The sequence below is a fragment of the Saimiri boliviensis genome, chromosome 4 (genome assembly GCF_048565385.1).
Source record: "Saimiri boliviensis isolate mSaiBol1 chromosome 4, mSaiBol1.pri, whole genome shotgun sequence".
NCBI classification, from domain to species: domain Eukaryota; kingdom Metazoa; phylum Chordata; class Mammalia; order Primates; family Cebidae; genus Saimiri; species Saimiri boliviensis.
The window spans coordinates 26918042-26940550 of record NC_133452.1 but is presented as its reverse complement, the minus strand read 5'-3'; the positions used below and the strand labels follow the sequence as shown (position 1 = coordinate 26940550).

At 38.7% G+C, this 22509-nt stretch overlaps 1 protein-coding gene across 9 annotated transcripts in view; it reads right to left on the bottom strand.

Annotated features, from left to right (window-relative positions):
- Positions 1–22509, bottom strand: part of HIVEP2 (HIVEP zinc finger 2) — a 191528-nt gene that overhangs the window by 159611 nt on the left and 9408 nt on the right. The gene's annotated exons all lie outside the window — the stretch shown is intronic.

Genomic DNA, 22509 nt, shown 5'->3' with positions numbered 1-22509 from the left:
AAAATTTAAAATTTAATTCCTCAGTTGCACTGCCACATTCCAAGTACCCCAAACCTACTTGTGGTTAGTGGCTACCATATTGGCCAATGCAGTTCAACTGGAGAGCACTGCTCCAGCAAAAGACAACTTCAGGCCCCAGTATATATGACCATTGTTATTTACACCTAGTTCCAAACACATGCTAACAACAGTGACCAAAAGTTTGTCCCTCCCAGTAGGGTAGAATTCATATCTTTCTTCTCAGAAATTCCTTCCCCCTTCTGCTCATCACACCTCTCATCTCATGTTTTCATCCTAGCTTGCTAGCTACATGCACATCCATTTCCTCTACAGTCATCTTCTCAAGGCCAGTGGGTCATGTTCAGTTACCAGTAATGGTCCATGGCCTGTTAGGAACCGGGTCGCGCAGCAGGAGGTGAGTGGTGGGCAAGGGAGCATTATCGCCTGAGCTCCACCTCCTATCAGATCTGCAGCTGCATTAGATTCTCGTAGGAGTACGAAGTCGTCTGTGAACCGTGCATGCGAGGGACCTCAGTTGCACGCTTCTTATAAGAATCTAATGTCTGATTATCTGAGGTAGAGCAGTTTCATCCTAAAACCATCCACCATCCCCACACCGTGGAAAAATTGTCTTCCATGAAACTGGTCCCTGGTGTCAAAAAGGTTGGGGACTGTGGGTTTAAAGAGTGGTAAGGTTTTGTGATGATTTCTATGAGGCAGATGCTTAGACGGAATTATTGCTTGTGCTGCACATTTATAAGAAGAAAAAAAATCAAATGATTTTAGAAGTGGGTATGAAAATATACTTAGCAGGCATAAATCAGAAAAGTGCTGAGTTGTATTGGAGGTATTGTTATCCCCAATTTACAGAAGAGAAGACTGAGACAGTCATCAGCCAGTACACAGAGGATGGCCCCTTACCACAGCAGGGAGACAAAACCAGCACCCACAGTGACCTATGGGAACTGCACTGCTTAGCTGAGGATGAGACTGTCAAAAAGTCTTATCAATTCAATTCTTACTCATGCTGTTACATCTTCAAAAACTCGAGCATTGGGATGCTAATGAGAACTTCTACTTTCACTCTGACAGTGACTGCTGAACCACGAAAAACATAAATTTCCTTTAAGCTATCATTTGGATAGTTTTGAAGTATCTGAAGTATGAACAATATCTGATATTTTCAAGATACCTGTTTGAGGGGGAAAACCCATGGATCAGGACATGTTGGCTGTCCCCATGAAGGAAGAAAATATTAAAAAGGATTGAAGAGTTTATCACACTGGTACTTCACCATTCACTGCTTTCTTTTGCCAACTTTAATGCCATACTTAACTAAGTATCTAATTGCCATACTTAATTAAGCTTCTGGGTGCATTCCCACATGCCTTGGAAGAAAGAGGTACCTACAGGGCCACCATAGACCAGAGGAAAAGTAAAACACAGGAAATGAAACCCAGCAACACGGTGAGAGCACAACTGAGGATGATCAGAGAGAGCACAGTCGACTGCAGGGGCTGCTGAACGTGGCCTTCAGAGGAAGTGAAACTTAGAACAGCACCTAAATGCATCACTTTCCACAAGAAAAGTCACCCACTCTTGCCCATCCTCACCTTCACCCCATCTCGTGGCTCATCATTGTGGCATTTCTTCCTTGCAATATTACAGATTGATAAAAAGTAGCAAACCAAAACACTGGCCCAGCAAAGTCCCTGATCAGCCAGATCACCAGCAGCAGCTTGCATGTTTGCACACGTCTCTCCCACCACAGTATACCCCAAAATGCAGCCAGGTCAGAGCCCTGAAACATTATCAGGCTCTCCGTACACTAAAAAAAAAAAAAAATGTGCCTGAGATGTGCTCAGAGATTGCAGTCATAGTACTGGGGATGGGCTCCGTCACAGGCTTCTTGAAACAGAATCTGAGCTCCACTGCGTATCCACAGGTAACCTTGGGCAAGCAACTGACCCTTGGTGCCTTCATAGTGGTCTACCAATTCTAAGATATATATGCTTTTTTCCCCATATGTTAACATTCTGAAATCAGAATGTGTCTTACTATGGATGGCGTCTTTCAAAAAATTGGAATCTTTGTTTTTCTTTCTTAGAGGTACATCAAATGCCATCTTACAACTGATGATACCTTAGAGTCTGTGAAATGTGGAGCCTACTTTATAAACTATTGATAAAGATCAAATTAGTTAATTTAGGTCAAGTATTTAGAATACTTGGCCTTGGGTAAGCTGCTAAGTAATTATTAGTTACTATTACATTTATGACTCTGAAAATGGGCACAGTCATAAGAGACAATCAACACATCTTTACTCGTAAGTTGTGTGTTAAAATGATGGCTGATGCAGAAGTGTTGTGGGGAGAGGTTAAATGACTATTCAAAATCTGATGTGTCCCTAGCCCTCGGCACACAGTAGGTGGTACATAATAAATAACTGTTGACTAAATTATGAATGCACAACCCAGCTTTACTCATGCCAAAAGTATCTGCATCAAACACGAACATCTAATACTCTTTCCATGTAAAGGGAAACTAATAAGTGCATGGTTTTTTGATGTTAAGTGACAAAGAGCAGATTCCTACTTTTTAAAGGCTATGAATACTTTTCCAGATCAAAACTTTATGCAGGTTTTCTTCTCTGGCAATGAGAAGTTACCAGAGTTTCTACTTCAACCTTCCACAAATTTAAATCCTGAGCCCCTTCTTTTAAAGCTGAATTCAATTTACATCTCCTCTAAGAACTGTTCTTTCTATTCCTACCCCTTAGCATTTATCTCGGCTATCATAAACACTTGATTTGAACCTCACTGGACACAATAATAGTAAAATATTGTGTAGGAATGGGAACTGTGTCTTGATTGTCACTGCCTCCTCTGGAGACCCTTACGCAAGAGGGAAATCTGCTTGGATCCTAGTTACGTGTGGAATTGTGGCCCCCTCAAAAAGATATATTGAAGTTCTGACTCCAGGACCTCAGAATGTGGCCTTGTTTGGAAATAGGGTCCATGCAGATGTCATGAGTTAGGATGACAACACACTGCAGCAGGGCAGGCCCCTTATCCAATATGACACAAATGGAGAATACTAAGTGAAGACTGAGGGAGAGACTAGATTAAGAGGATCCCAGGAACAGCAAAGATTGCAAACCATGGCCAGAAGCTGGGATGGAGACACAGAACAGATTTCCTCTCACAGCCCTCAAACGACCTAACCCTGCTGACACTGTGGCTTCGCACTTGCAGCCTCCAGAACTGTGAGACAATAGATGTCTTTTGCTTTCAGCCACCCAGTGTGTGGGACTTTATCGACTAAAATCTCTCTTGCATCTCTCCTCATACAGATGCTGTGACACTGGACTCACTTTTACCATAGACCTCTACCCAGCCTTTCTTAATCTTGATGGCATCACTCCCTTGAATCAGGCCTGTAAAAGTTAGGATTTCTCCAGGGTTGGTCCCACACCCTCTTTTCGTCTCTGTTCTCTTTACACCCTCTCATCCACTTCAATTCGACACCATCTATACATTGATGACACCCACTTCCATCTCCAGACTCCTATGTTCAACTGACCACTCAGCATCTCCATTTAGATAATTCAAAGCCACTTTAAACTCAACAAATCCAAAAACAAGTCACCACTTTCCTAAACCTTGCTTTCCCCTTGGTGAGCCCCATCCCAATAAATTGTGTCTCTGCCCAGTCAGGCATGCAAGCCACACACTTAGGACTCATTCTGGGCTATTTCCTCTCCTTCAACTCTCTACACCCAATCTACCATCAAGCCCTATCTATGTTTCCTCCTAGAAATCTCCCAAATCTCACCAATCTTTCTCCATTCTCCACCTCTACCTCTTTAATTCACTGCAGTGGATTAATCCAGCGTAGTCATCTACTCCCTGGATTACTGCAATGATCTCTTGACTAGTTCTAGATCTAATCTTGCCAAATTGTTCACCATACAAAGCTGGACCACGTAGACCAAGTAAATTTCAAAATGCAGATCTAATCCTTTCATCCCCATGTCTGAACAACTTCTATGGGTTTTCTTCATGGTGGGATAAAGCCCAAAATCCTGAATTTTTATAAGACCCTGTGTGGACTGAGCCCTGCCAACTCTCCCAGGCACAGCTCCCTTGTTCTTGGTGCTCCAGCCACAGCAGAGTTCCTTTATGTCTTTGACTAGAACCATCATCCCACTAATCACAGGGCCTATACCCTAGCTGTTCCCTCCACCTGAAGAAACTACCAACCCCTTCACTTATTTAATGCTCCCTATGAGTCAATCTGGGCTCAAGGTACTCATTTCTCAGAAAAATATTTCCCCGACTTCATAAAAGACATGAAGCTCTCCTGTTCTTCACTCTCCCGGCACCTTATTGTATAATGTACATACACATACAATAAAGCATAATGTATAATTTTACATCTGTGTGATTATCAGATTCATATGGATGAAGATCTTCCAATGAGGGCTGAAACTCTTTGTTCCTGTTGTATCCCCAGCTCTCAGATCAATGCCCAACACATAACGGCTACTCAATAAGTATTTGTTAAATATATTAATCAACAGTAAGCAAATATGTCTCTACTTCAGTCTCAATATCTTTTTCCTTCCACCCTTTCCTATTTGCCTCCCTATTTATTTTCCCACTTATTTTATTTATTTATTTATTTATTTATTTATTTATTTATTTATTTATTTTATTTGTAGAGACAGGGTTTCACCATTTTGGCCAGGCTGGTCTTAAACTCCTGACCTCAGGTGATCCACCCACCCCAGCCCCCACAGTGCTAGGATTAAAGGCGTGAGCCACTGTGCACGGCCCTATTTATTTTTTCTATTAAACAAACTCAAGGGTTGAAACTACAACAGCACCCAGAGAGTTGCCACAAATGTGGATGCTGCATTCTTCTAGCTGCATCCTCCTGGGCCTTCCACCCCAAAGCTTTAGCGGACTGCAGGCCTCCTAACGACAGCATCTGGATGTTCAGCGCTGGTTTCACAAAGCTGCAGGCCTGTAACTGCTTCAGAACTGTCTCCCCAAGATTCATGCCCATGAGGTCATGCCAAGCTGGCCTCTTTGGAACATGATACCCTGAAGCACAGCTGTAAAAATGGAACACTCTATAACAACTTCTTATTCACCAATAAAAAAATACAATATTCTTTCACTTTTAGGGAACTAACATGTTCATATAATTTTTTGAAAACAAGGTGAAATAAATGAAGAAAAGAGCCTTAAGTTATATAAATGTATTTTCCTATGACAAAACAATGTAAAAGCAAATACAGGTTCCGGTAATTAAGAGAAAGTGAAGTCATAAAAGCCATTTAACCAAGAGAGTCTGAAGTTTCAAATCATTCCCACTATTATTTTTTAAATATTAACACCTGCAGTTAACACATTCATATTTCATTATAATACACAATTCCCTGCCTATTATTTTACTTTTAAGTCATACAATTTAGATTGTTTTATTCTCTGCTTTTTTAAATGTCTTTAACTCCAAGTTACCCATCTGTCCATTACTCTACCAAATTTAATGACATTTTCATTTACTCACACTGGCTTTTTTATTCCAGAGTATTTTTAGTGTGTTCTTATTTCAGGCTTACAGAAACACAGCAGAAAGGAGCCTCAAAAACCATAAAGACCTTTGAGGAAAGTCACCTCAGCTTTCTTTCAACAGATTGAAATAAAAATTAGAAGACAATACTGTTAAATACCTTTTATGTGAAATATACAAAATATTCTTTGCTCTTTTTCTGATAGCGGTTTTCTTCACCAGTTTCAGAGTTTTATAGTTTGATATTGAGTCATAATCGTGCTTCAAAAATTAAAAAGCAAATCCTACTAGATTCTTATTGGATAGGTAAGGAGTGTATTTTACCAGCTGCAGCTCAAATCAGGAACTGTCTACAAATGTCTTCTATGCAAATCTAGATCCACAGTAATCGGCTCAAATGCAAGTCATTTTTTTCAGAATCACATTTCTTTTAATGAAACATATGTCACAATGCAGTTTATAATATGGATAAGTTTATCATTATTCTACTCAAAGACCTACTTTTATAAATATTATCTGACTTGCCTTCTACAAATAAAGTCCATGTTCAAACCTATTAAGCTTTGGGACCTAACATGTAATATACATTATCTATGCAAAAATAGTAAAATGGCATTTTAAAATATTGATAATTATAAATTTATTAAGTTAAAAATTGAGACCCTGACATGGATCTTACTCTGTTCCTTTCACATTTAGTGTGCTATTCTCAAGTAATGTTAATAAGTTGTAAATAAATGTATGCAAACTCTACATTGGTCACTGATGTGAGAAAGCAAAGAGTAAGTCCTCAAAGGAGGCAGAAATGTTAACCTATTCAAAGGATGTAACAGACGTTCAAAAAACACTTCTGGATAAAAACAAAGTTTCCTAAGGATATTTTTATGTCATTAGACATAAACTCTTTAAAAGTATTACTAAAATAGGAAAGTTGGTTCCATCACAGTTAATTATTCTGTTCATTGTAAAGACATAATAGTTGGATCTTTCCATAGGCCCAACAAACATTTCCTCTACCATTCATTTCATCTCCAAAGATAAGAATTTTGTATAACTACTCCATTTTGTATAACTACTGCATGAGGTCACAGAGTTATAGCTAAAAAGAAAGTCACAAATGTAAAAATAATGTCCCTTCTATCATATTCTGCTACTTATTTGTCACTCAGTTATCCTTCTATCTCTGAAGTCCTGGCTTCCAAAGGTTCAGCACACAGAGCTGGCCTTGGTCTAGTCTGACGTCACATGTGAGTGGCTCACAGCTTCACTTTGGGCCCTACCCGTGGTGTCCTTCTTGTACTATCCAAGTCACAGGTATGTATTAAGGACTTCCTCCCTGACAACCAAGACCCCATGACCCATACAAGGAGAGAGAACTCATTTGGAAATTCCCTAATTTCCAGGAAGTCAATTTCTAAATACATCCTATGCTTCAAGAACTTAGAAACTGGGATATCATGTAATAAAAAAATAAACTTCTCAGAAAAATAAAAAGTATGAGGTACCTACCACCAACAAAGAGATAAAAAAAATGTATACTCAGATTTACTAATCTGGATTTAAAAATTATTAATCCAGCTGGGCATGGTGGCCTGTGCCTGCAATCTTAGCACTTTGGGAGGTTGAGGCAGGAGGATCATTTGAGCCCAGGAGTTCCAGACCAGCCTAAGAGACATAGTGAGACCCCATTTCTACAAAAATTTTTTAAAATTAGCTGGGAATCAGAGCACATGCCTGTAGTTCCAGGTACTTGGGAGACTGAGGCAGGAAGATCACTTGAGCTTGGAAGTTAGAAGCAGTAGTGACCTATTATCATGCCACTGCAATCCATAGTGAGTGACAGAATGAGACCCTGTCTCAATATACATATATAAATCCATCTCTTTTCCCCAGTTTATTCATTCATTCACCCATTTGTTCAGCAAAAGTATACAGAGCTACAGTAAGGAAGTAGGTCATGAAAAGGGAAAGTCTGGGATTTGAATTAGGACTGCCTGAGCTTAAATGCAAGCTCCAAACATACCAGCAGTGTGACAAGATATTTAACTTCTCTGCCCTTCTATTGTTTTCATCTATGAAATAAGAAGACCAACAGCCTTGCCTCAAAAAAATAAAAAATTTAAAATATGAGGATAGGCCAGGCGAGGTAGTAATACCAGCACTTTGAGAGGTGGGCAGAGCGCTTGGAGCCAGGAGCTCAAGACCAGCCTGGCCAATATGGCCAAACCTGTCACTACTAAAAATACAAAAATTAGCCGGGTGTGGTGGCACATGCCTGTAATCGCAGCTACTTGGGAGACTGAGGCAGAAGAATCATTTAAACCCAGGAGGCAGAGGCTGCAATGAGCCGAGATTGTGTCACTGCACTCCAGCCTGGGTGACAGAGCGAGACTCTGCCTCAAAAAAAAAAAAAAAAAAAAAAAAAAAAAAAAAAAAAAAAGGATAAGCAACACATGTAAAGGGCCTATAAAAGTGTCTGACATTGTTTTCTTAAATTATCATTATGAACTAAAATTCCACCAGATTCTGAAGTTACAGTGATAAAATAAGGCTCCACTGCCCTATCCCTACTGAGGATTACAATCTAAGTGGGACCATGTACTAATCTCAAACCAGTAGTTAATCCTAATCTGAAAGAACTAGGGAGAAAAAGGATTGTCAAACTTCTTTTGGAAATCTAGGACTTAATCCTCCTTTAGTCAGAAACTTCAGGGTCTAATTTAAATGCCTTTTCCACACTTCCAAAAAATCAAAGCTTAAATAGTCATTCGCACTAAATAGCAAGTGGCAGATCAAAGTACACGCCAGCAATTTCCTATTAATCACTTTTCAGTTCTTATCTTCCTTTAACTCTGCATGGCATATGGTTTTGACGCTCAAAGCCTCTTTGGGAAAACGCCACTTTGTTGGCTTCTAAGATGCGACCCTTCATTTCCCTCCTGCCCCTCTAGTCCACATCCTCGGGATCTGCCTCATCTTACATCTCTACCCCATGTTTCACAGTCTCCTACTTGTACTTTAAACTTCAGCCATAGTCAGCTATTTAAAATGCTCCCAACTCCCAATGCATTCTCAGACCCTCACCAAGCTGCTCTCAGTGTCTATTGATCCTTCCAAGGGCAGCTGAGGGAATGTTCCATTTCACTTCTTCTCCAAGGAGCGTTTGGGGGTCCCTCCAGGCCCTTCTTTTCACCCTGTGCATCCCGCTACTTTTGCCCTTATTCCGGTATCCTGATTCTTGAATTACAAGTCAGTTCCTTCACTTGACTATGACATCTTTGAGGATAGCAACAAACACTCTCAATTTGCATTTAATAAATATAAATAAGCATATAAATAAACTTAAATTTGAAAATAGTAAGATCCAGTGTGGCCTGGACTTCATTTATTGAGTGCTTACTACAGACCAGGTTCTCTCTATATATTAGTATACTTAATCCTCACAAGGTCTGTTTTAAGAGGTATCCCTGTTTTACAGGTGAGCAAACCGAGGCTAAGGAAAAAAAGTAACTTGCCCAAAGTCATATGACTAGAAAGTAGCTAAAACAGTACCCAAACCCATGCAGGCCAGCTCTGAAACCCACAGTTCTGGTCCTACTCTTTACTGACTGCCTCTTTTCCAGCCATAAGTCTGATTAAGCAACAGAACTGGATCTCAATAAGAATTATGATATGTACATCCCTACGGAGCCTCAAAAACAAATTTTTTAAAAAAACTGTCTTGCCCCTTCCTATTATTTCACAGGTATGAGCATATAAATACATAGTAGTTACATGAACATGTATTCGTGTAAGCAGATGCTACTCTCCAGAAAACAAACATGTTTTAATATAAATCCTGCCCAATATCTAACAGAATATTATCAGTAAGTCAGTAATTAGTAAACAACTATATCACTGATAATAAGGATAAATATTTCACAGTTAAATAGTTCATAGTGAACAATAAAATAACCATGAACCAAAGCATAACAGATGATATTTCAAAATATGATAGTTAATCCTACCTATTACATCCCCCATGATGTTAGCTACAGTCTCCTATGTTCCAACCAAGACGATATACTGAACACTTTGGAGATTTTCTTTTTCAAAACCATTCATATTTGATTCCAAATAATATTCTAATGGAACTGATATATTGGATGGATCCCAAACACTCCATCTGTTTTTCATTTAGTTGTACCTTAGCAAGGCAGAGAAATGAAGACCCCTTGCTCAAAAATTAATTTCTAGGCAGTGACAGCAGGGCATTAAACCAAACTCAGGGCCCTTCTGAGCTTGGAGCTCTGTGCTAACGCACCAGTCACATGCCCACAAAGCCAGGCCTGTAGAACCCCTAGATTCTACATCAGGCACAGTACCAGGCAGGAGGTACAGCAATGGCTTTCAATCCACAATCCCGATTTCCAGAAAGGCTCAAATGTAGCATCAAAGATCCTGTTAGGCAATGAATAGTCAAACATGGAATAGGTTTAAGAGCTCAAAGAATCTTTGGATCTCAAACCACTATGTAGAGCCCTAGGGTTAAGTGCTAGTTAAAATGATTCAAATTCAAGTGGGCCTCTCTTTAGCTTTGCTGAATGTCTTCTTTTATAAATTAATAGGTCAATGAGCTTTTTAAAAAATGACTCTCATTAGATGTAAAAGGAGGATTGCAAGTGATTAGAATAGTAAATAAAGCACCAGGATTGCAGTATCATGCTTCTTTCAGTGATTTTTTAAAATTAATAAATGTTTATTGTGCATCTACAGTATGTTTACATTTCATTCAAAATCAAATAAGATCTCATTTTTGCTGAATTAAAATCTCTTAACAAAAAACAAAACTCTAAAATTATGACTGAAGACCACAAAATCACATCCGAAATATGATAGATAGCAGTATCATCTTTATTTCTTCATTCAGCACCTGTGCTCTGAGCAACTGCTCCAGGTCGGGCACTGTTCTGGGCACTGAGCATTCAGAGAGGAAAAGACAAACTCTGCCTTTACTTATGTAGTTCATTGGAGAAGTCACAGAGCAGACAACCAATTCTTCTAAAAAATACTATTTAAGATATTTCAAATTGTAATTCCAAGATACAATGGAGGATTTCATTTTCTAGAATTTTCTTCCAAGAAACACAAACCTCACAGTTAAGAGGGAAAAGATATTCTCTACAGACCCTAAACAGAACTATAGTTTTGGTCCCTACAAAGGCACAAAATTCTTCTGCAATACAAAAAGTGGAATCTATCCCTAAAAGTAGATATATTTGTAATTCACATCAAATCACATTTGCTTAGACTACAATTACAGACAAGGCACTGGGTTTGGATTAATGTTATAAAAATTCAGAATCTATACAGTTCATAAGCACTCCTCACACTCCATTTTTCATAAAACAGTATGTTAATCTCCTGGAGATTATGAGATGGAACTAATATGTCTAAGGATCCTACTTAGCACCTCCAACATGATGCTGCATAAAAACTGGGGATTATTGTTCATACAAATCCGGAGTAATTGGTCCCTATAATACTACTACTAAATAAATACTTTCATAGTACCTTTGCAGCCACATCCTTTGAGGTCACATAGTTGGGTCCCCTGACTTCTGTCTATTTGCTCTCCATGTTTGAAATCTTATACAGAGTAAATAGAAGGCAGAGGACCCAACCATGTGACCATAATGGATGCAATTAACATGCACTTTAGAAGTTCTCCTTGTTATATCACACAAACCTTCCATACAATGTTATTGTGAAGGAAAGAAGGAAATGAAAACATTTTTAGAAAGCAATCTTGCATTAGCATAGTGCTTTCCAATTTTACGAAACATTTTCACTCACAAAACTTTGCCACCAAATTGTTGAACTATAAGAGTGTACTGTTATGGATTATGCTCTCCCGACATAATACCGAAGAAGCCACAACCTCCCCTCTATTCTTAATTTCCAATTTTATTTTCTTCAGTGGACCATTGAGGATATCTGTACCAACATTTTTGGACATTTCATAACCCATAACTTTGCAACCATAACAACTAGAACTAAGCTCAGATGGGAAAAATGATTGTTGTGTTATATTCTGTCAAGGAAAAAGGAAAAAGCTATCCCAAAAAGACAATGTTCAATATTGAAAGCTATTATTCCAGATGTACTCAAATAACCTTAAATTTCCTTATTTCATAATTCAGCTGAAAGCTTCCTAAGAAAAATGACATTTTACTATATGTCCATCTCATAATCCTGTGGGGACTTCTTTTAAAGGAGAATATTTAGGCAACACTACTAAAAGCATAGGTCAGCGGTTAGCTTCATAACTCAATTTAACCTAAACACGTAAACATAGTGTACGTTCCAATTTGGAATGATTTTTAAGGTTTACTAGGAACTACTAAATAATATTTTCATTTAATAAGTCCTTTCTCTGTCAACTCTTTGATATAAGAAACCTTAGCAGACCTCCCAGTGAACTTTGGCATTTTGGCTGCGTGTCCAAAAGAACAATCTACCATTACAGAGCCTATTCATGAGTCAAACAGGGTCGTAATCACAATGACGACAGCTCAGCTGACACAACTCCTCTTTATCATACCTGCAAGTATGGAAGACATCTAAGATTCAAGTTACTAAATTACAGATTATTAGTACTAAACATCGATTCTCAAATATAATTCGAAAGATCATTCACGCAAGTTTAAACTTTTTAAAATTTAACAGTTCGGGTTAACTTGCTTGTGTCCAACTTTTTATGCTTACCTCTAGCAAAATAATAATATAAAAACAGTAAAAGTCCATTTAATAATTTCAAGATAATAAATCCAGGGCTATGATACTGTCTTCAAATTCACAAGATCATTAGTATTCTTTTAAACAAAACTCATCATATTCCCTAAATAACAACAGCTAAAATCATGAACACTGAGATCATTTTCTTGTCATGATTCTGGCTGGAAGTGTGTATATAAACGGGGCGATGTTTGTGCTTTGCGTTAAACATTCATATCTTTGTTTCCACAACAAAGTAAAAAGGTGGCAGTTAGAGGGAGAGTTAAACAAGAGGTTTCCTGCGAGGGCTTTGTGAAAAGTCAGAGTGTATATTCCATCCCGCAATGACAAACGGACCCAGGCCTCCTGAGGTCAGCGCTCCTGGGCACCATAAGGCCGCACTTCGGGAGCCCCCGAGTGCTCCGGGCCCACCTGCCTGGGCGTCCTCTCCGTCAGGGAGGTGCCAGTGCTGTGATCCCCCAAGGCCAACTGCCCCCGACCCCCGGGATTTTCCGCACCATGGAGGCCCCCGACCCGCCGGGGCGAGCGACCCCCAGCCGGGGCACGCGTTCTCCCGCCCGGACCTGCTCCCGGCGCTGGGCCCGCGCCCCCGGGCGGCCCCGAAACTAGGTCTGGGCCGGCGCTGCAGCGGCCGCCGGGCGCGGCGAGCCCCACTTTCTCCCAGCAGGAAGGGGGGAGGCCGAGAGCATTTCCTGTTGTGCAGCTGAGCCCAGCGGAGACGTCATTGCATTCATGCTCCCTCGGGTGTCAGCGGACGGGGGGCCAAAGTTCAAGCCGCGTCCAGGGCAGGCAGCGCGCGGCGGGCGGGGCGGGCGGCCAGGGCTCCCCTCTCCCGCGGGCGCTCCCGGCCCCTCCGTCCCCGGCCGGCCCGGCGCTGCTACCGGAGGCCAACCCTGGGGCTGCGCGGGGAGGAGCTGCTCTTCCTCCCGGAGGAAACCGAGCTCGCAAGCGCAGCGCTCCCAGCCGCAGACGGCGGGCTGCCCTCCTCGGCCGCCTGGATTTCCCACAGCGGAGGAGAGGCGTGCGTTCCAGGTGCTGAGGACGCACTGGCCGGGCGCACGTTTCTTAGCTTAATTTTGAAGGCAGTTTCCCTAAAGATGACCCCTTTTTCCACTAGGATTGTTTCCAAGTCATCAAAAGTGAAAATCGCTTAAGTGTTGTTGCAGTTGTTTTCCCCTCGTTTTCTACTATCTCCATTTCAATTGTGGATTCCGTAAATAACTGTCAGAAGACAGGGAAAGGAACGTTTCTGCACTGCAGAGCTCCAGTGAGGAGAAAGTAGGCAAGAAGATCCCCTGAGACGTTTCTAAAAGCATATTCTATGTGTTTTCATTACGAAAACACCCACTGCACAACCTATAAACTCCTTTTATTTGTTAGGACCTTAAGTTTTCATATCTCAACTAATACTTTTAAAAATCAGAATCTCTAAAGAATCTGTCAATCTTGACCATTTTAATATCAAACAAAAGCTTTAGCCAGAGTGTTTTAAAATTGAAATTACCTATTCATGTTTCTTAAAGATTTTTAGTTTCCTTTCTTCTAAATTTCCAACATTCCATTTAGTTTCAGCCATAAACCAGGTTATAACCATAAGTAAATCTAGAGAAGCTCTGGCTTATGGTTAATAATGATTAAAAATAAGGCAATAAGGTATTTTATAATCATTTTGAAATAAAAAACTGAGATAGTTTAATTTTAGCGTATGCAGTTTGAGATAGATTATCAACTACAAAACAAATTGTAGATTCTGTTCTTCTCGTGGTAAACAGATGTTACAGATATTTTATTGTGTCAACATCTCTAACATTTGAACTAAGCAATGTTTCACATCAGGACATGAACTAAAATAAAGTATTCTATGGACCCGGGGTGATCATGATGTGTCAATGTAGGTTCTTGGATTATAACAGACGTACCACTCTAGAGCAAGACAGACTTCCATAGTGTGTGTATGTGGCGACAGGAAGTACATGGGAAATCTCTGTACCTTCCGCTGAATTTTGCTGTGAAGCTAAAACTACCCTAAAAATGTAAGTGCTATTTTTAAACATACTTTTAGGCTTTTATAGGTATCATGATACTTAAAATGTGCACTGCATTTTAACCTATGAATTCACAAGTAAATGAATCTTAAGAATTGGCACAGAAATCACCTCAAAATGTTTTCATGAAGTTCATCCTCGGTTCTACTGCTTCTTGATAAACAAGTTTCATTTTTAGAAGGTTACTGAAATTTTTTTATATGGTAAAGGTACACCAAAGACTTTACAATTTCATATATGTTACCTGCCCTGTCCAGTCATACACTATTTCAGGCAATATTAAAAGTAACTTAGGTTTCTCTACTTAGAGTGATGGAAAGCCCTTCAGTAATATTCTGTTGTCTTATTTCCTGAACATCTGAATAATACTACTTTATCACGATACCTTAAATTTGCATAGTACACTAGAGTTTGCCATTTACTTCACACACACACACACACACACACATATATATATATATATATATATATATATATATATATATATATAACACCTTTTTTTTTTTTTTTTTTTTCAAGAAATAGGCTCAGGGAATTGAAATCTCCACTCAGTTCAGGACTAGCATAGCTATGGGAACCTCAGAGTGGCTCCTTTCAATTTGTTGAAAAGCAATCCCAAACTCTCTCCATTCTCAGACTCCTTATTCCTAACTGTAACCACCTCTTTACTTCCCAGTGGCCAGTTCCCCTGAGTGTGAGTGCTGAGAGGGGCCTACAAAAAATCTAATCAACTGCTTTATTTACTTGGCTTCCCAAACTGTATCAAAGGATTCTAGACTGTAAGTGTGATTCCAGTGTATTTGATCCTAGGAAATACTGTAGTGGATGTCTGTTTCCTGAGTGATCCTACACCAGCTTTTTTTTTTTTTTTTTTTTTTTTTTGGTGTCTTTTCTCCTCATATCAATCGTTCTTTTATCCATTAAATATCTGCAACACTTCTTGTGTTTTTTATATGAACATACTTATACTTGTTCCTTGGAATCATCTGCCAATGGTATACAATTAACACTCCCCAAGCTGCATGTGACTGCCCAGATACTGTCTATGCTCAATGAAGATTTTATTCAAAATTCATGCTGCCTGGTCTATACTTAATTGCTGCTGATGACACTTGGAAGAGACAAAGAGGGAAGACTAAAAATGTTTTATTTTATCATCCTAATTACAGACTAAATAAAATCAGTATGCCCGTAAATTTAGTATAGATGGAGGATGTAAAGATCAGTATGACAACAGTAAGTTAGATTAACTTGTGAATAAATACACAACTGTAAACATAAACTAGAACATAAAAAACAGCAGTTCTTCAGGTTCCTGGTGCTACTGTCAAAGGCACCTCTTTTACATCGTGAAAGAGAACGAATAACTGTGAGAATAAAAGGAAATTTTGTGGGAAAACGTATTTTACACTTTCTAAAACCATTAAAATGCTCCAATTTTGTTGCTTAAAGTACATCATGAAGGTGCACAATTCAAACCTAATAAGATACATTACTCATACAGTGAAAAGGATTAAGACCTGAAGTTTCCCAAACTAACCCTTTTAAAACTCACTGTTTCATTCAGGATTGGTTTCATAAAAATATGTAGTCAGAATATGAAAGAAACAGTAAGTTGTTACCATAATGTTTGACTTTCCATACTTCTGAGATCCAAGTTCTCTATCTCAAGAGTCTCCACATTTTCATAGTCTTTGAAATGGCCAGACTGTATCCAACAGGCTGACTTGTTTCACAAGCTGGCCTCCTCTCTAAAAATATTCAGAAGGGCATACTAAATGTTCCTTCTTCTCTAGCAAAGTCCAAATTGAATAACCTTCTCAAATGAGCTTTCACCAATCATTTGTTGTTTTTCCAGAAAACCAACTCCCACGAAATGCGATGACAAAATCAGGACTCTCTTCTTTCTGAGATCCACATTCTATTTCCGTTACACAGTGAGCAACTGTGTTGCTCCTCTAGAACTTGTACTTTCCCAAATCAGAGCCCAGCTCAAAATTAAACAGCTGAAGTGAAAGGAAGGAAGCTCACTGAGTGAACAGATATATACAAGAATGAAGAGAGAAGTGAATCACACACACATACACACTCTCATGAACACATAAGAATGAATGAACCTTTCATGAAAAACCTACCAACCTACTTGCTTCAGAATCTTTGGTTCTAACAGGACTCTTTTCTACTTTGGTGGCTCCAAGCTCAGTGATTTTAGTTTTCTTACAAACTACCCGTAAAACTCTAACCTCTCTTTATAAGTGGCCTTCAGCACAAATTACTAGTGCCTCAATCCCTTCAAGGCTAGATAACCAAACAAAGTACAGACCCTGTAACTGAGACAGTCCCAAGACCTGCAGGTGGTTCCAGGATTATTCATTCACTCCTCTGGACAATAAACAAGATGTATCATCACCTCGTACCTTTTCAGGCTCCAGGTAAAAGTCAATAAAGTCTTTAGACGGAAATATATTTGCATAGTACTCTAGTGTTTAAGAGCATATCTCCTTGTTCAACTTCCATCTATATTAAGTACTTCAGAAGGGATTCTCAATAAAATCTAAATAATAGTAAGTACTCAGATGGCCTATAATCATGCATGTTATTGAAACAGCAGTGTCCCCACATTAATTCAAGTAAAACAAAATTAATTAGCTATATTTTTTATCACAACACAGTATTTTTCTATTTTCTCCTAGTCAATCACAAAGTCCTATGTACTTCTCCAGAGACTAAAAGTGCAACTAGAGCTAAATCTAAAATGTATTTATTTCCATAATAATTAAAAGGGAAGTTCCAAAATCAAAGTACACACTCAGGAAACAATAACTTTTGTTTTGGCAACATATAATTATTAACTCTCAACTATCTTTTAATATATCACTTGGGGATATAGGTCCACTTATTCTATCAAATATGTGACCATTTAAATATTCCTTCTTTCCTTTTCAGTATGTGGAGTAAGTCATCTGTGCAGACAATTTAAGAGAGTTTTCTCATAGGCACTAAACACAGTCTCGATTTCAAGTAGGACTTATTTTTAAATTGTTGTTAAGATGCAACAAAACTCTTTGCATACTGTTAGGCTCTATATAGATGACAGTCTTACAAGCAGCATAAATGCATGCAAGTACTTCCCAATATTCTACATCCTCATTTTTAATTAACAGAAAAATATAAATTGATGAAAAGGTTAATTTATACTAAAATGACAATCATTTGAGCTCAGCCTAATATCAGTACTGCATGTTATTTATATTGCCAAAAAGTAGGAAGTAGGAAAGGTATGTGTCACCGGCACAGGTGTGAATATAACAATACATCCATCAGCAAAACACTTGCTTTACCTTTACGATTAAAGTCATCATCCTTCAGTTTGCTGGGTTTCTAGGACACCGGCAGTATATAAAAATAATATGCCATTTCAAAGCAAACATGTCTTACATGCAAACTGCATATACTCCCTGCTACTCATAAATGCAATTGAATTTTCTGCATAGAAATCTTCACATACTTATCTTTTATCTGTTTGTTTCATTTCATTAAATTGTGTATGTAGTTACAGAACTGTTCAATTCAGGGACCAAATTCTTAATGGGGGTAGACTGCATGCACCGTTATCTATCATTTTAAGCCCAAACCCCTTAAACTGGAATATGAGTCCTTAGATCACATATCCCAATCTTCCTTTCTCACCAACATTCACTTAATACACATTTTATGCTTCCCTCAAATGAGATGCTTCTCTGAAAATACTCTTGACACTTTCCCATATTAGTATGTGTGCCCAGATACAGCATTTCCTTTTGCTATGAAACGTCTCCTGAGTCCTCAGCCAGGGCTGACGTTGTGCCTTCTCAGTACTTCGTATGTGCCTCTCATGGTACTTAACCTGCTTCTTTTAATTACTGCTTCTCTTACATCATTCTTTTCCTCAATATGGTAGATTATAAAAGTTCTGATGATGAGAATAGTGACTCTTCTTTACATTTTATATTCTACTTACATTTATATTCTATGTATATTTATACTCTACTTCATATTCCCATGTATATCTTGCACATACCAGCATCTCAAGAACTACATTTGTTAAAATCAATTTGCATTACATTATTATATGGTCCAACTCTGTTCTAGTTATACTACATAAAAAGTCTCAGCAAGCATGGCTAGTCCTTTTCTGTAAAATGTTTCTAAGCCAGTTGGGAAGAGGCTGTCTTCTGGAAAGTAAATGGTAATAAGCAATTCATTTTCAAAGAGTTATCAAAAAAAAAAAAAAAAAAAACTCAGCCTGGAGTAAATTTCAGACATGAACAACCTGATCCCTGGGAAATTAATAAAATAAAAATGAAAACAACATCTTATGGGGCTAATTGAAGGAAATGGGATTATTTAGCCTGGAGAAAAGAATACTTAAGGTGAACAAGATTGCTATCTTTAAATAATTGTAGGATTGTCATGCAAGACAATGAGTAAACTTGTTGTAGATAGCTGGAGAGGGCTCAACTGCTGGTTACTAAAAGTATCCAAGAACAGAATATGCCTCCCTAAGAAATAAAAAGGTGTTTAAGTACAGACTGAATGCAAGCAGTCCTTGGTGATTTGTTCTAAGTGATTTCTCGCTCAGTTAGAGATTAAATGATGCCGCCAATAGTTTTATCTAATCCTGAAATTGTGTAAGAAACTTTACATTGCAAAGTGTCCTGCCACCCGTTGACAAACCAAAACTGATACATCAGATCCTACACCTAAGAAAATTAATCAGCGTATTTAAATTAGGCACTTTAGGAGATACCGCAAATACGGCATCATTGCAGTACCACAGATTGTATCACAGTGAAAGGAAGAAGTAAAATTTCTCACAAAAAGCTCAGCTGGGACTGATGATACAGTCTGCTCAAAACCAAAAGCTGACCCATCTGGAAGAAAGCACTGGGAAAAGCTTGCACTAAATAAGGAAGCTGTCACTTGCATGTTCCAAAAGATCCTCAGAATTTCATCTCTTCATGCCTGCCCCATTCACTACCTCATTTTTTAGAAACACTTACATGTCAAATACAAATAAGAGTAGTAGCTTGATGTATACAACCGATGGTATACTGTAAAAATTTGAAATGAAATTTAAACCAAATCAATTTGGCTCAAAGGAGATTAAAAAATGTTAGATATACTGTTTGGCAATGTCTGATTTTACAACTATAAGAAGGGTTAGTATAACAATAGCAGGCTTCAAAGCCATAGCAATTTTGTGATTAATTTCAAAATATCTTCTGTTTGCTTCCTACTGCTCTCATCCTACATAGCCCATAAGAATATAAGAAATGATGAACTATCAGAATACTTTCTCCACAATACAAATTTCTGGGATTATTTGTGAAGATGTACAATTTTTCCAGATGGCTACTAATACCCATCATGACCAATTTCAGACATCGTTAGGTTTCACATTAGCAAACTCCCACCAAACATTGCCATAAACCAACTGATGACTGAACAGACTTGGACTTTGTCCATCAGAAAATTTAATTTCCACACTCAGTGTCTAATTATTTGTTATATTCTATACTGTCAGGCTATTATTTTCAGAGGCCGTTTAGAATATTCTCATCCACTTGACCCATTTTAAAAGTTACACTTGATTGAAGTTGGGCATCAAGTTTATCACGAATAGTACTGAGGTCATTCAAACAAGTAAACAGATTACAAATCCAAAAACAAATGTCTTTAGATCCCTTTTCTTTTGTTTAAATGTGGGTATAACGATCTGAATACTTCATGACACAAGTGCATTAGTGACCTACACAAAATTTAAATCCATCAGGAGATATTATAACAAGCTGTGGAACTGCTGACCATTATCTTTCTGAAAACAATTACACAGGCCTGTAATAAATTGCATCAATATCAGTCAATTATCTCAACAACACTCTACTAACCCTTGTCACCAATGTATTGCTGTGTATCAGATTTTTTTTCAACAAATGAATTATTCTCAACGCTTAAGTGTTGCTTCATACACTAAAAATAGCCACTCCAATTCTCCTGTGTTACCCTGCTCTATTCCCAGGAGGCAGAGCAGTGCTATAAACAATGCTTCATTTTTACAGATGAAGAAATAATGAAATATAACAGAGGTGCAGCCTCTTGGCCTGAATCATTTTGAAAATCAGTGAGAAGGCAAGCAATGAACTAGTGGGGTCAGAGTTTCGAGTCACCCATTCTGGTGTTCTCTAGAAGCCCAGTGAAGGCTCTAATAAGCACAGCCTCAGAAGAGTAGAAAAGATATCTGAAATCCTCATTTTACCCAAAAAGGCTACATCTCTAAATCTCTCCCAACATAAACTTTGACACATGACTTCTGACAAGAAAATAAATTGAATGTTTACAACCCTGGATTTGTCCCTGGCTTAGAAAAAGTGAATTTATTAAAAATGTTAAGTGTCAGCAGAAGAAAAAAGTTTGATAAGTGTTCTATGGATAATTAGAAGCTGAACTTCTCATGACCTATCCATAAAGTGTTGGACCAGCCATCGAGACCATCCCAAGGGACACTGCTGAGTTGCAAAGACAGAGACTTTCACCATTTGCTTTGCATGAAAGGAAACCATTTCACCCCAGCCTTTCCTCCTCCATTTGTCTCGGCCTACCTGGGCCAACAGAGCGTAGTGGGAGAAAGGAATACACTCTCTCTTTTACACCTAATTTATCCAAACATGCACACCAAGAAAGAATGCTTCCTCAAACCCCACACTCAGAAGCAACAGCCACCTTCACACAGCATCCTTCTTAGAACACCGTGAACAAAATATAGTCAAAAAAAAAAAAAAAAAAAAAAAAAAAAAAAAAAAAAGGACTGCCCTAGATGGAAGAATCCCAGTTCAATTATAAACTTCTCTATCCAACTGTAGGGAGAAAAATGAGTCAAGAAGGCCCTATTTGGTTACTTGCTGCAAAAACAAATGGGAAGTTTAGAGCCTGGGGAGTCCTGAACTATTGGTTTAAGAGATGTTTGGGATTGCTGGATGGACACATGGAGGTACTTGTTTTCCAGAGAACATTAAATTGAATGTGCCAAGAAGCACTTAAAAGTGCACAGACAGGCTGGGCACAGTGGCTCATGCCTGTAATCCTAGCACTTTGGGAAGCTGAGGCTGGTGGATGGCTTGAACCCAGGAGTTGAAGACCAGCCTGGGCAACATGGCAAAACCCTGCCTCTACACAAAGTACAAAAATTAGCTGAGTATGGTGGCAGGTGCCTGTAGTCCCAGCTACTTGGGAGGCTGAAGTGGGAGGATCATTTGAGCCCAGGAGTTGGAGGTTGCAGTGAGCCCAGACTGCACCACTGCATTCCAGCAGGGACGAGAGAGTGAGACCCTGTCTCAAAATAACAATAATAATAAAATAAAGGTGCACAGACTGATGAACTCTGGCTGATGGCACAAGGACTAGACAGGACTTGAGCTCCTGGAGAATCCTTCATCTGGTTCTGACGGCCCCCCTCTTACAATGTGGCAGGTGTTTTTCCTTACCATTTGGACAGTAAGCTTCTTAAGAATTATAACTTTAAACATTCACTAAATATCAACTGTATGCCCAGCACATGTCATACACTGTATCGCGCACATTTTTGTGAAAGTGAAACCATTCAAAGCCACTAGAAATTTTATAGCAAAAATTATCAGTTAAAAGATGAATAATTCATTTAAACAAGATTAAAAATACAAATTCCAAATATAAATTGCGTAACTACTTCACATTAGCAAGCTTATAAATGCATTTAACAATGGAATGTGTCACAAAAATTAGCCTTGCATGGTGGTGTGAGCCTACTGTCCCAGCTACTCAGCGGACTGAGGTGAGAGGATCATTTGAGCCCAGGAGGTCGAGGCAGCAGTGAACCACAATCGTGCCACAGCACTCCAGCCTGGGTGACAGGGCAAGAAACTGTCTCAAGAAAAAAGAAAAGGATGTGTCATTTGTAAAGCATTTTTTTTCTTGCAAAAAAAAAACAAAAAACAAAAAAAAAACAGCCAGCACCTAATTCTACTAATTCTACAGGTATGAAGAGCCATAATGCTGAACCATAAAAATGAACTTTATTTTTTTTTTAAAA